This window comes from Triturus cristatus, chromosome 6 (genome assembly GCF_964204655.1).
Source record: "Triturus cristatus chromosome 6, aTriCri1.1, whole genome shotgun sequence".
Classification (NCBI taxonomy): domain Eukaryota; kingdom Metazoa; phylum Chordata; class Amphibia; order Caudata; family Salamandridae; genus Triturus; species Triturus cristatus.
The window spans coordinates 388,844,630-388,858,151 of record NC_140589.1 but is presented as its reverse complement, the minus strand read 5'-3'; positions in this window follow the sequence as shown (position 1 = coordinate 388,858,151).

Here is a 13,522-nt window from a genome sequence, read left to right as displayed (position 1 = left end):
CCACCATGAAACTGGCGCTCATCAGAAAGTTTGGACTAACACCTGAAAAGTACAGACAGAAGTTCAGGGGTAGTCACAAACTGGGCACACAGAATTGGGTGGACTTCCTGGACTATGCAAAGAAGGCACTGGAAGGTTGGATTCAGGGCAGTGAAGTGAGGAACTACGAGGAGTTGTTTGACCTAGTACTGAAGGAACACCTGCTCGAGAAATGTTTCCCTGAACTGCGGCAACACCTGGTGGATAGCAAGCTGACCAGTCCCCGGAAGCTTGCTGAGGAGGCGGACATTTGGGCTAGTACCCGGGTGTCCACAAGGGGGACTGGAGGGGATACTCAAAAGGCCGGACCGGGCGCCCCCCAGAAGAAAGAGGGAGGGGAAAAGAAAAAGGAGTTCTCCAAAAGCCCCCAAAATAGCTTCCAAGGAAAGGGAACAGGATTCACCCCTAGGGCTAACCCACCCAGAAACCCTAATCCTGGCCAGAGTCAGCAGCCAAGGGTTGTCCATTGCTACGAGTGCGGTGGCGTTGGACACTATAAAGGAGATCCGAAGTGTCAGAAACGATCACCCCCTCCCACTGGAGGAAAGACCCCCGGAGTAGCTAGTGTAGTGCTCGGGGAGGAGATGCCCTTAACTAAGGGAAGGGAGTGGGCGGGTGTCACTTTAGTGTCCCTGGGAGAACGGGAGATGGTTCCTAAGATCCAGGTGCCCGCAAATACCGCAAAGTATGGGCAGTGGATCACCATCAACGGCCAAAGAGGGGAGGCTCTGAGAGACACAGGAGCCAGTATGACTATGGTGCGTAGCCAGCTGGTGTCTCCAGAGCAGGTAATTCCCAATGTACTCCACCCAGCCGCGATGGCTGACGGCAGAACAGGCCACTATCCCGTGGCCGAGGTTCCCTTTGAATGGGGGGGGGTTGCAGGTTCACTTCGAGTTGCCGTAAGCCCTGCCGTGCCAGTCGATTGTCTGCTGGGGAATGACATGGAGCACAACGCTTGGAAGGAGGTGGAATACCGGACTCACACCGAGATGCTGGGTACACCTGACTGGGCCTGTGTTAGCACAAGGTCCGCGACTACCCGAAGAGGGAGTTCATTCCGGCTGGAGCCTGGAACAAAGGCCCAGCCAGCTGCCAGTCAAGGGAAGAACCGAGGACAGGAGGAGCCTGCCTCGGCGTCTCCACCCCGTAGGACGGATAGGCCACCGGAGGTGGTGGACCAGGAGTCTGCGGAGGGGGACGTTACCAACCTGGAGGACCTACCCATCCCGGCCGAGTGGCACGTGGAGGGAGGCCCGTCCAGGGAGGAATTCTGCCAGGGCCAGAGGGAGTGCCCTACCCTTGAGGGGCTGAGGCGACAGGCCGAAGCCCAGGCAGCAGGGAACGTTGAAGGGAACTACAGTGTTTACTGGGAGGATGGCCTCCTCTACAGTGAACCCAAGGCACCCCTACATGGATCGTCACGAGCCTTGGTAGTTCCTCAACGTTATCGAGCCTTCCTTTTGGAGTTGGCTCACGAGATACCATTGGCAGGACACCTGGGGCAAGACAAGACCTTCGCCCGTCTTGTCCCACACTTTTATTGGCCTCAGATGAAAGTGTCGTCCGATACCTACTGCCGGACATGTGTGTCTTGCCAAGCCAGTGGGAAAACAGGGGTGAAGCTGAAAGCTCCCCTGGAACCACTTCCTGTCGTTAGCACCCCCTTTGAAAGGGTGGGCATCGACATTGTGGGTCCATTAGATCCACCAACTACAGCTGGTCACAGGTTTATCCTGGTTCTGGTGGATCATGCCACACGGTACCCAGAGGCAATACCTCTGAGGACCATAACAGCACCTGTTGTGGCTAGGGCCCTGATGGGAATCTTTACCCGAGTGGGTTTTCCCAAGGAAGTTGTGTCCGACAGGGGGACCAACTTCATGTCAGCATATATGCGGGCAATGTGGAAGGAGTGTGGAGTGACCTACCGGTTCACAACTCCTTACCACCCCCAGACCAATGGTCTGGTGGAAAGGTTTAACAAAACCTTAAAAGGCATGATCAGAAGTCTGCCTGAAAGCCTGCGGAGGAAATGGGACGTCCTCCTACCCTGTTTACTCTTTTCATACAGGGAAGTGCCACAGAAGGGAGTGGGCTTCAGCCCCTTCGAGCTTCTGTATGGGCACCCTGTACGTGGACCTCTTAACCTGGTGAGAGACGGATGGGAAAGAACTCCCAGAAAGCTCCCCCAGGATGTGGTGAGCTACATGCTGGCCTTCCGGAGCCAAATGGCTAAGTTGTGGAAGCAAGCTTCTGACAACTTGGAAGCCAGCCAAGCAGTGATGAAGGCGTGGTATGACCACAACGCTCACCCGGTGGAGTTGGAGCCTGGCCAGAAGGTGTGGGTGATCGAACCAGGAGAGCTTAGTGCCCTCCAGGATCGCTGGTCAGGACCCTTTGAGGTGTTGGAGAAGAAGGGTAAGGCTACCTACTTGGTGGACCTGAAGACCCCTCGTCAGCCCCTGCGGGTGCTGCATGCCAACCGCCTCAAACCCCACCACGAGAGGCCCGAAGTCATCTTGATGATGGTGACTGACGGAGGAGAGGACGTGGAAAGCGAGCCTCTCCCTGATCTGTTTGCGTCTCAAGAAAAGGATGGGTCGGTGGAGGGAGTGATTCTCTCCCCATCTCTAACTCCTGAACAGCAGGAGGACTGTCGCCAGGTCCTGGGGCAGTACTCTTCGTTGTTCTCCCTTGTCCCGGGTAGGACTCACCTGTGCGTCCATGACGTGGACACAGGAGACAGCCCACCTGTGAAGTCCAAGATCTACCGGATGTCAGACAAGGTGAAGGCCAGCATTCATAGTGAGGTCACTAAGATGCTGGAGCTAGGAGTGATTGAACCTTCTAGCAGCCCCTGGTCCAGTCCGGTGGTGTTAGTACCAAAAGCTGCACCACCGGGTGCCCAACCAGAACTGAGGTTCTGTGTGGACTACCGGGGACTGAATTCAGTGACAAAAACTGATGCTCATCCGATCCCTAGGGCGGATGAATTGATTGACCGGCTGGGAGCTGCCCAATATCTAAGTACCTTTGACCTTACTTCGGGGTACTGGCAGATCTCTTTGACTGATGGAGCAAGGGAAAGGTCAGCCTTCTCCACGCCCAATGGCCACTACCAGTTCTGTGTGATGCCCTTTGGGCTCAAGAACGCACCTGCCACGTTTCAGTGCCTGGTAAACCAGATCCTCACCGGAATGGAGAGTTTCTCTGCTGCTTATCTGGATGACATAGCCGTCTTCAGTAACAGCTGGGAGGATCACTTGCGTCACCTGCAAGCTGTTCTCCAGGCCCTGAGACAAGCTGGATTGACGATCAAGGCCAGCAAGTGCCAGATCGGGCAGGGGTCGGTAGTGTACCTTGGACACTTGGTGGGTAGGGGAGCGGTGCAACCCCTCCAGGCGAAGATCGAGGCCATCATGGCCTGGGAGCCCCCCAAGACACAGACTGAGGTCCGAGCATTTTTGGGCCTCACGGGATATTACCGCCGCTTCGTGAAGGGGTACGGTACCATCGTAGCCCCCCTCACGGAGCTCACGTCCAAGAAACAACCTCGACGGGTAGTCTGGACGGAGGCTTGTCAGCAAGCCTTTGAGAGATTGAAGAAAGCCATGTGCGAGGCCCCGGTCTTAAGGGCCCCAGACTTTTCCAGGAAGTTCATTGTCCAGACAGATGCATCAGAACATGGCATTGGGGCAGTGTTATCGCAACTCAACGAAGAGGGCCTGGATCAACCCGTGGTCTTCCTATCCAGGAGACTACTTCCCAGGGAACAGAAGTGGAGTGCAATAGAGCGTGAAGCCTTTGCAGTGGTATGGGCTCTGAAGAAGTTGCGGCCATACCTGTTTGGCTCGCACTTCCTGGTTCAGACCGACCACAGACCCCTTCGCTGGCTGATGCAGATGAAGGGGGAGAATCCCAAGTTGTTGAGGTGGTCTATTTCCCTACAGGGGATGGACTTTCAGGTGGAACATCGGCCTGGAGTGGACCACGCCAATGCAGACGGTCTCTCAAGGTATTTCCGCCTTAGTGATGAGAACTCCCAAGGGGTTGGGTAGCTCTCCCCACTTTCAGCTGGGGGGGACGCGTGTTAGACCTGTCAGCCCTTTGGGTGGTCCCTCCTCATCATTATTTATTTTGTCCCACTTTTGCCTCAAACCCTGTTTGAATTTTTCCTTTTTGGGAACCACCAGACTTTTTCGTGTTGCTACAGATTCAGGGAGCCATTTTAGCTAACCCTGAAACTTCTGTCTGAGGGCCTGGAGCACAAAATGGTGGCCACCTGTGACATCACCAGCATCCACTGGAACCTACCAGCGCCTTCCAGAACATTCCAGAACTCTGTGACAGTTGGAGGCGGTTTAGAATGTTGGGAAGCTAAGACAGAGTGTTGGCAGTTGGAGCTGGCAGTTGGCACCTGACTGGTGAAGGGAGAGCAGCACAACAGTGAAGGAGGAAGGAGTGAAGCAGCAGGGGTGGAAACTTGTGCCTGGAGTGGGGTCCATAAACCCACCCTTGATACTAGTCCCTACTGATGGATCCCAGCCTGTAGCCCTGTGTGGGAAGAAGCCAGAAAAACTCATCCTAAGGACCTGGACAGCAGGAACAGGCCTTAGAAACAGAAAGCAGCAAGATCCTGACCTGGAAACTGGTTTCCCTGGAGTCCGGCGTCGAGTAGCCTGAGACCTGGAGCCCGAGGTGGAGAAGCGGCGCTGACTGAAGAAGCAGACGTCGTACCCGGAGCCGCCTGAGGTCGTAAGAGGGCGCCGACGGAGGTCGTGAGGAATACCAGAGGTCGAGGAGGAAGTCAACCGAGGTCGAGTGAGCGGCGTCATCGGAGGAGTGAAGTCCGCCCTCCGGAGTCGTCGGAGACCGAGGTGAAGTGTACCGGAGGTCGGGAGTGAGGATCGCACTCCGGAGTCGCCCGGAACCTGAGAGGAGGAGCACCGGAGGTCGGGGGTGAGGATCGCACCCCGGAGTCGCCGGAAGTCGACATCGAGGCCAGGCCGGCTGACGTCATCGAAGCCGAGAGCGCCATCGGACCGGAGCCGCCCGAAGTCGACATCGAGTAGAGACTGCCCGACGCCGTCGAATCGGAGGTCGAGATCGAACCGAGGCCGCCGACATCGGACCGGAACCGCCTACCGGCGTCGTCAAAGAACTGACATTGTGCCGAGGCCGCCGAGATCGAACCGGAACCGCCTCACGGCATCGACACGACTCCAGCGGCGTCGGAGCATCAGAAAAAGGGCAGTAAGTGGAGTAGAGGGCGCCTAAGGCCCTGTGGAGACCTGAGAGACTACTCTAAGGGGCTAGGGAGGTGCTGAAACCAACCTGACTGTGCCAGGGGTGAACTGGGACTAACCTAGAGAGGTTGTGTGGAGAGAGAAAGCCAGGGCACTGGTATTCCCCCCTTGATCTACCTCAGTTTAGGCCTCAGCCTTGTCCCAGCCAGGGAGTAGCCCCCCTCAAGCCTTCCACAACCCTACAAGCTGTGCCTGGGCCAAATCAGCCCTTAGGAATTGAAAAGTGATCTGATTACATGAGTGTTGCTGTATACTTTTAATTATTTATTGGGGGCACTGTATTTATTGTGTTTTACCTATTTATTGCTTTACTATATTTATTGGTCCACAGGACTTGTTGGTGCACAATATTTATTGGTACAGTATTTATTGCCTCCGAATATTTAATTGCCTGTATTACCTGCACTTATATTTATGTCCTTTATATTTATGATCACCCCTATTTATTGAATCTTCAGACAGTATTTATTTGACCTGCACTATTTAAAATTTGTATATTGTGATTGACTTATTTATTTTTCCAATCAGCAACTAAGAGAAAAAGATAAAGAGAGATATTTTCATAATTTTTACGGTGTAGAGTCGTTTTTGGAACGGATGCACGCATGGTTATTGTATGGGTATATTGTATGCTTAGCACGGTGCCTGATTCCTGACCACTCAAGCCAAGCTACCACAGTGTGTTCGGGAAGTCCACCACCACCCCTTCTAGTGTGGGAGTGGTTTTCCAACAGTGGTTCTTTGTTATTTCCTAAACAAACTCAGGTACACATATATACACATCAACTATACAAATTGGGGATCGTTTCTGATACTCAGGGTGACTGATAATCCAGAAGAGAAACCAACATTTCGGAACTGTAATCCATCAAGACTTTCTCTCAAATTACTTCTAAATAATTAAAAGTTTGCTTTCAAGTATGAATTTATATCAGGCAATGTTTCTCTGGATGTTGCTTCAAATTGTTATCTGCTTCCACCTGATAGCCAAATGTTAAGGTTACCAATCAGTGTCTGTTAATAATTGTTCTGGAAGCAGCAACAACATATGTTGATTTCCTAGCAATGAAACTGAACTATCCCAAACACAGTGAGAGAACTGTGGCCTCTTGAGAAATATAGTTTTTGATTCTAAGTTTAGGTGCACCAGGCATAGCTCATCCTCCAGAGATACAAAGTCAGTTGCCAAGAAATGCCTAAATTTAGAGTGTACAACTAAACTGTCCTTTCTCAGAATAAATCTAGTTCTAGGGGGTTCAGAGTATTATGCTTGTTTTTACAACGGGTGAAGACAAGCAGGTTCAAATCCTTAGTACAGATCATGACAACTGGAGTCTTCATTGTACTCAGTCCCACCAGTTGTCTTTAACCATTTTTCACCTCCCCCATTATTGTATACATATATGCTTTTGTTGTTTGTAATGTAGTAACCATATTTCAAATGGTAGAACCCTCCTCTTGGTTATGTTCATACTATAAAAAACACAACAATGAGAATAGATAAAGAATGTATTAAATGCACTTTTACTTTGCAGACTACCATTGACTAATTGTAAGTGGGGGACATCAAAGAAAAATATAATTTAGAGTTGATGATTCTTATGCGCTAAAGGAGAATTTGTAAATCAGTCTTGAAATCCAGGAATGTAGATGCTAAACCTGAGCTGAAAGAGATGGAGCCAGGTAGATAAAATGAGAGAAAATCAAGAAAAGATGCTATAGTACTGTAAAATGGTACAGTTTAGTAGATCTCATTGATAGAGTTGGAAAGTGGGAGGTGCGGGATGCAGTAAGGTGATTGCGAAGGCCATCAGTTGCTTAAAAACAAATATATAAGTGTGTCTGCCAATTGGACTAATACTACTGAAACCCTGAAACAGCTGAATTGGTAATACATTACTTCTTATGAGATGAGAAACTTGTACTAATTATAGAACAGAATTAACAACCTTTCAGCAGCTAAGACATCTAGGGCCAGATGTACATTCCTTTAGGATAGCGATTTTCAAGTAGGTATTTTTTCCGAATCACTATTTGGTAATTGCTAAATTACGTATGTATTAATTTATGAAAGTTTTATTTCTTATTTAGTGATTCCTGGTGGGTCGTAAATTGACCTACCTCATTAATATTAATGAGGAAGAGCATAATTTTCGGCCCATTAGGAATAACAACCATCACAGGGATGGTGGCCTGCTGAGGTCAGCAGCTCATCATGTCTCTGACTGCTTTTTAAATAAAGCAATCATTTTTCTTTTATTCAACTCGTTTTACTTAAAGGAAAATGGGATGTGGTTAAAAATCAAAAATGTAGCTTTCATGGTTTAAGAGGATGAGGTGGTCCTACGGACCACTGCCTATGCTAAAAAATGTATTTAGAAAATTCTCTAAGGGGTTCTATAGGCACCCATTCCAGTTTGCGAACAGGTTACCCCCACTTTTCAAATGGTGGTAAAGTATTAATGTTTTGCGACTGGAATTCGTCATAGAAATGTGTCTTTTAGGAGCTTGTCCCCAGAGGAGGTGGCAGACATAATAACAGAAAGGAAGGTGATGCTCCAAATGGGCAAGCTTAAAACCAAGGAAAATAATTCTGAGACGACCTTGGAAGGAAAGAAACTGCATGAGAGTAGCCTGATAAAACTGGAAATTAAAGCTAGACAAAAAAACAGAATCTAGCAGCAATGGTAGGAGCTTATCTGTAGTGTCTGAAGATGACAATTAGGTCCACATATCCAAGGACCTGGTGCCCAAGTATTGGTGGGATATGATAGTGACAACTGGCTATGCTAGCAGCATATGAGGTAGCCATGAGGGTGCACAAGATCCCATAGGAGCACTGAGTGTGGCTTTTGGAAACATATGCCTACAGTGGGGAGGGATGCACTACTCACAATAGTGGTAGAAGATCCGACCAAGTATATTCCCATGAAAGCCATCCTTGTTGCCAAATTTGGACTGGGCCCTAAACTTTTTTGCCAGAGGTTCAGAGACACCCATATTCTCCCAATCATGTCTTCTGTGTATTCCTTAGATTACTCTAGCAAGGAACTTACTGCTGGGTGGGGAGCAGAAAAGTTGATGGTTATGATGGGCTATATAACCTGATTCTTATGAGCACATACTCTATATTTGTTTTACGGAGCTCTGCCAGCACCTGGTGGATAGTAAGATGACTGATCCCACAAGGCTTGCTGACGAGGTGGACATCTGGCTCAGGACCTGGGTGGGGCATCTTGGGAGGAGACTACCAAAAGGGTGGTCAGGGTGCCCAAAAGAAGATGGACGGGGCTGATAAAAGTAAAAAGGAGCCCTCAGAACGCCCCCAAAATAATTCACAGAGGAAAGGGTTCCATTTCCAATCTGGCCACAAGATTTTGTGGATACATATACTGGTAAGTTTGTCCCTTAGTTCAATGGGTGCTACCAATATGGGCACATCAAGTGAGCCGCTAAATGCTCCTGAAGGGGGAAGCCCCCAAGTAGTAACCAGTCCCAGTGGTTGGACAGTGTAGCTCTTGGGGAGGAGATGGTCCCAGTCAGTGTGTGGGGGGGCAGCTGAGGTTACCCTATTATCCCTGGGTGATAGAGAGATGGTGTTCAAGGCCCACATGCCTGCCAATACTTCCAAGTACAACAAGTGGGTCGCCATCAATGGGCGGAGGCTCTGAGAGACACAGGGGCTAGCATGACTACTGTTAGGTGTCATATGGTGTCCTCAGAGCATGTGATACCCAATACAGGTCATAGTAGCAGACAACCAGTGAAAACCCCTGCCCGGTGACTCTGGTTCCCTTTGAGTGGGTGGGGCTTAGGTTTTCTTGAGGTAGCTGAGAGCCCTGCCATGCCTTTGGATTGTTTGCCAGGGCATGACTGAAAGCACACCGCCTAGAAGGAGGTTTTGTTTGGTGGGAGTTTCATATACTACAAACTTGACCCAGAGGTATCAGAGTCCTTTACATGAGCGCCAGTTGTTTTACAGATGGACACATTCATTTCGTTAGGCACTGGAAGATTAAGTGATTTGCCCAGAATCACAGGATGTTGAACATCCCTGCCAAGACTTGAACCCTGTTCCCCAGCTTCGAGGTCAACCACTCAAGCCGTTAGGCCACTTGGAGCTACAGTTGCACCTTGGATTGTTGGGGTTGCCTGATTAGGTATGCGGGGTCACTCAGTCCATGGCTGCATGGGAGAACAGTCAAGAGAGCCTGGCAGAATGTCCCAGGCAGCTTCGAAGAAAGAGAAGGACAGGTGGCATGGAAAACCAGATCTTAGGCTCCAGTGGTACCAGTGGATGGCATACTGGAGGAGGTGTCCCCAGAGCCAACCAGGGAGGACATTGTCTCTCTATGAGACCTGCCTGAGCATGCTTGGTTGCTTGTCGAGGGAGAGCCCACCAGGCAGGAGTTCTGCAAAAAGAACAGAGAGTGCACTACCCTAGAGGAGCTGAGGCAGCAGGCCAAAGCCCAGGCAGCTGGTGACACCTCTGGATCGCATTCTTTACTGGGAGAACAAAGTCCTTTAAAGTAAGCCCACAACACCTGTGCATAGGGCCACATGTGTGCTGGTGGTCCCCCAAAGTTACAGGGCATTCCTCATGGGTCTGGTGCACAAGATATTCTAGGTTGGATATCTGGGGCAGGAAAAGAGCTTTGACAAGCTTGTCACCCACTTGTGTCAGCCCCATATGAGGGCCGCCTCAGATGCTTTCTGTAGGAGCTGTCTCACTGGCCAAGCCAACAGGAAAACAGGGAAAATGCTCAAGGCTCCCCTGACTCCCATGTCTGTCATTGGCACCCCCTTTGTGAGGGTGGGTATCTACATTGTTGAGCCATTGGACCCCAAACCTGCCTTGGGCAACAGGTTTAGCCAGGTTTTGGTGGACCATACCACATGGCACTGAGAGGCCATCCCTCTGAGGGCCATAATTGCACCTGCTGTGGCTAGGGATTTGATGGGAATTTTTGCCCAAGTAGGTTTCCTGAACAAAGTGGTATAAGACAGGGGCACCAACTTCATGTCTGCATATATGAAGTTCATGTGGAAGGAATGTGGGGTAACCTACAAGTTTGCCACACCTTACCACCTCTGGACTAATGAGCTTGTTGAGAGGGTCAACAAGACAAGACTCTTATGGGCATGATTGTGGATCTACCAGACCCCATGAGGCAGAAGTAGGATGTCTTCTTGCTCTGCCTACTCTTTGCCTACAGGCAGGTAACACAGAAGGGAGTAGGGGTCAATCCTTTTGAACTCCTACATGGTCAATCTATGAGGGGACCTCTCAGGTTGGTGAAGGAGGGATGGGAGCAAACTCCCAAGAATTCCCCCTCCAGGCATGGTTAGCTACATGCTAGACTTCTCAACCAAATCCAGAAGCTCTGGAAAAATGCTTCTGATAACGTAGAAGCTAGCCAGAAAGTGATGAAGCAAGGCATGACCTGAAGCCTATCTATGCGAGTTTTGACAGAAGGTATAGGTGAAGGTGCCAATTGAGCCCAGGGCACTCCAGGTTTGTTGGACAGGGCCCTAGGAGATGATTTAGAGGAAGGGGAGGCCACCTACATGGTGGATCTCAAGACCCCCAGAAATCCCCTACGGGTCCTCTACATAAATCTCTTGAAGTCCACATATGAGAGGTCTGAAATCACCATGTTGTTGGTGATGTATGATGGAGTAGAGGAGGAGAGTCAACCTCTCCCTGATCTACTGTCATCTAAGGAGAAAGATGGGACGAAGAAGGGTGTTAACCTCTCTGCTACTGAGACCCCAGAGCAGGCGAGGGACTATCATCAGCTATTGGGACAGTTTACTTCTCTGTTCTCCCTCAGCCTTTAGCTTGCACACTATTGTACCCATGATATTGACACTGGTGACAGTCCCCCTGTCAAAAACTAAATTTACAGATTTGCAGACAAGGTGAGGGCCAGCATCAATGAGAAGGTCTCCAAAATACTGTAGCTGGGAGTGACTGAGCACTGCAGTAGTCCCTGGGCTAGACCAGTGGTACTGGTTCCAAAGGCTGCTCTACCGGGTACCACCCCAGAACTTGGCTTCTGTGTGGACTAAACAGGTATCAATTCAGTCATATAGACTGACGCTTACCCCTGTAGAGCTGATGAGCTCATTGCTTAGTTGGGGGCTGCCAAGTTCCCGAGTACCTTTGGCATGACTTCAGGGTACTGACAGATTTCCCTAACTAAAAGAGCTAAAGAGAGATTGGCATTTCCCACACCAAAGAGCCACTTCTAATTCAAGGTAAGGTCCTTTGCTCTGAAGAATTGCCATACCACCTTACTGAGGCTGGTGAACCAGCTTTTGGCTGGGATGGAGGCCTTAAGCACCGCTTATCTGAATGGCATAGCTGTCTTCAGTAGAAGCTGGGATGACCACCTGTTTCACCGCCAGGAAGTGCGTCAGGCTCTGCAAGAAGCAGGCCTGACTATCAAAGCCAGTAAGTCCAGATGGAGCAGAGGTCTGTAGTGCACTTAAAACCACTAGTGGGGGGGAAGTAATGTGCAGTCCCTCCAGGCCAAGATTGAAACGTTCATGGCCTGGTAGCCCCCCACAACGCAGATAGAAGTGAGGGCCTTTCTGGGCCTTACTGGTTACTACAGGATATGTTTCAAGAAGTATAGCACCATTGTGCCCCCTTGATGGACACCAGTGTGTAGAAACAGCTAAGGAAGGTGATCTGCACAGAGGCCTGTCAGAAAGTCTTTGACTCCCTCAAACAGGCCATGTGTAAAGCCCCTGTACTCAAGGCCCCTGACTTTTAAAAGGAATTTATTGTGCATACCGAGCCTCAGAGCATGGTATATGGTCAATATTGTCACAGTTAAATGAGGAGGGCCTAGACCAGCCTCTAGCCTTCATCAGTAGGAGGTTACTTCCCTGGGAACAGAGGTGAAGTGCTATCAAGAGAGAATCCTTAGCGTAGTCTGGGCACCAAAGAGGCTTAAACCAGCTGAGACTATACCTGTTTGAAACTCACTTCTGGGTCCAAATAGACCACAGCCCCTCAGAGGGTTGATGCACATGAGGGGTGAGAATCCTAAATTGATGAGGTGATCTTTCTCCCTAGAAGGAATGGACTTTAGTGTGGAACAGTGTAATAGGTGAGATCACACTAATGCCGGTGATCTCTCCAGGTTTTTCCACCTTAGTAATAGGAACTCCAAAGAGGTTGGGTATTTCTCTCCACTTTCAGGTGGGGGGCATGTGTTAGACCTATCAGCCTTAGGGTGGTCTTCTCCCAAACATTTTATCATCACACCTCATATTTTTGCTGATCTTGGTTTTTGCCGGCCTTAGACTCTTACATGTTACCGCTGCTAACCAGTGTTAAAGTGCGAGTGCTCTCTCTCTCAAACATGGTAGAATTGGGTTGCACCCAATTGACATATTTAATTTCCATGTAAGTCCCAAAAAAAGTGGCACTACCTGTGCACAGGGCCTGTATATTAAATTACACTAAGTGGGCCTGTAGCACTGATTGTGCCACCAAGTTAATTCTCCTGTTGCACATTTCTCAAGTTTACCATTACAGCCTGTGTGTGCAGTTTTAAACTTGTATCACATATGAGCAACTGCTGTCGCATGAAGTTCTGTTAGGACATCCAGTTTTTCCTAGTGGAGGAGAAAAAATGAAGTAAGTGCACACGTGAGAGTGTATTACTCCCTCTCTGCTCAACCTTTGGCGGTGGGGTATCCAAAGATATTGGAGTAGGGGCCTTACTCACTTATCATGGCATGCTTCATCATAGGCGTCTATCCACACCAAGGTAAGATGGTGTTACCTGGGCGGACTCAACCAAAGATGTAATGGGAGTTCTTATATAAAGCAAATGCTGGTTATGCAGGAAACCAGAGGAGTGATAATAAAAATGCCTTCAGGTATACTCCAACAATGTGTTTATTCAGAGGGTACCTGGGGCAGGGATAAAAAGGTGCAAAGTTCGGGGTTTCTCTGAATATAATTGTTCAGGTGTACTCCTTTCAAAGTGCCAACATGTTTCAGCCTGCGCTGGCAGCCCACGTGGGTCTGGGGCATTCATCAGGGCTGTTCATCTGCTACTTAATGTCCCTGCTTCTGACAAAAATGCACGCATTCCATGCACTATAGTGAGGCCTAATGCGCTCATCTGTCTTCACTGTGTCCTAAGTAGAAT